Source organism: Schistocerca nitens, chromosome 1 (genome assembly GCF_023898315.1).
Source record: "Schistocerca nitens isolate TAMUIC-IGC-003100 chromosome 1, iqSchNite1.1, whole genome shotgun sequence".
NCBI lineage: Eukaryota > Metazoa > Arthropoda > Insecta > Orthoptera > Acrididae > Schistocerca > Schistocerca nitens.
This window is the reverse complement of record NC_064614.1, coordinates 745,327,631-745,329,033: the sequence shown is the minus strand read 5'-3', so window position 1 is coordinate 745,329,033 and position 1,403 is coordinate 745,327,631. Positions and strand designations below refer to the sequence as shown.

General features: G+C 46.6%; 1 pseudogene; it reads right to left on the bottom strand.

Moving 5' to 3' along the window:
• Positions 1 to 697: 697 nt before the first annotated feature.
• LOC126205788 (5S ribosomal RNA) lies at positions 698 to 815 on the bottom strand (annotated as a pseudogene).
• Between the last annotated feature and the right edge of the window lie 588 nt (positions 816 to 1,403).

Sequence of the window (1,403 nt, the reverse complement as noted above, 5' to 3'; positions counted from 1 at the left end):
GGGGGGAGGGAGAAGAGGAGACTAGGGTCTATGTCCGCAGCGTTGGCAGTTCAGTGTCTACAAGGCTTACCGATGATTACAGAAGAAAAATTTAGAGCAATTTCATGTTCACGGTCACTGCTCTTGGTGAAAGCAATACTACCCTATAATTGTAACGAATTGACGTCGTGATGATGAAACTGGAATCAATAACTGCGACGAACATGAATCAAATGATCTACTGACGTCACGGTTTACATTTTTCGTTGTTTTCTAAAACGGTTGAGGCGAATGCCCAATTGTTTCTTCGACAAGGCCACAACTGATTCCCTTCCCTATGCTTAGGCAACTCGGTCTCTAACATCCTTGATGTCGACACGACGTTAAATTCCAACATTCTTGCAGTCATCTAAGTTTGTAAACTACCGTTGCCATGGTCAGTTTTCATAAAATTCTTCTCGGTTGTAGGCGGTGTCATGTTGCAAAGGACGTACCAACGTTTTAATCACTATTTAAGCACTCCGTCTTCAGGCCACAAGTGGCCCATCGGGACCATCCGACCGCCGTGTCATCCTCAGATGAGGATGCGGATAGAATGGGCGTGTGGTCAGCACACCGCTCTCCCGGTCGTTATGATGGTTTTCTGTGACCGTAGCCGCTACTATTTGGTCGAGTAACTCCTCAATTGGCATCATGAGGCTGAGTGCATCCCGAAAAACGGCAACAGCGCATGGCGGCTCGGATGGTCACCCATCCAAGTGCCAGCGACACGCGACAGCACTTAACTTCGGTGTTCTGACGGGAACCGGTGTATCCACTGCGTCAAGGCCGTTGCCAACCACTATGTAAAGTGGTTTTTACTGTGGATGATTTTTGGCGGTCACTCTCCGAACGGAGCAGCAGCCAAAGACGGACACACATGCGTTCTTGACTGGTCAAACATCTCGAGATCTGAAAATGTCCAACAGTGAACGGGTACCATTCTGTCTTTCCGCTTCAACTAAAATGTAGTTGACATGAAAAAGTGAAATGTGGCCTCATTTTGCTGAAGTAAACGTCTGTCGATAAAGCTGTCAGAAAGATGTATCTTTTGAGGAGGCAGTCACCAGCTGTTACTGCTTCGAACTATTTTATCACAAGCGTCGAAGAAACTGAATGAAGCCTTTATTTTTCTCTACCAAGGGCGCAAAGGCGATAGCAGCCAGAGTGGTATTCTATCGCTCGTACAACTGGCGTTTTCTTTGAGAGACGCTGTGCCAAACGCATCGACCGCGGTGGTGATTAAGTAGGGTTATCTGCGATTTCATCAGCCTGCCGTATTTCTATTCTTGTCCGGCCGATAAATTTTCACAACTCGCTCGGAACTTAGAGCTACAGTTTGCTCGGTGGCACTAACAGATATATACGTTTCAAAATATGACAAA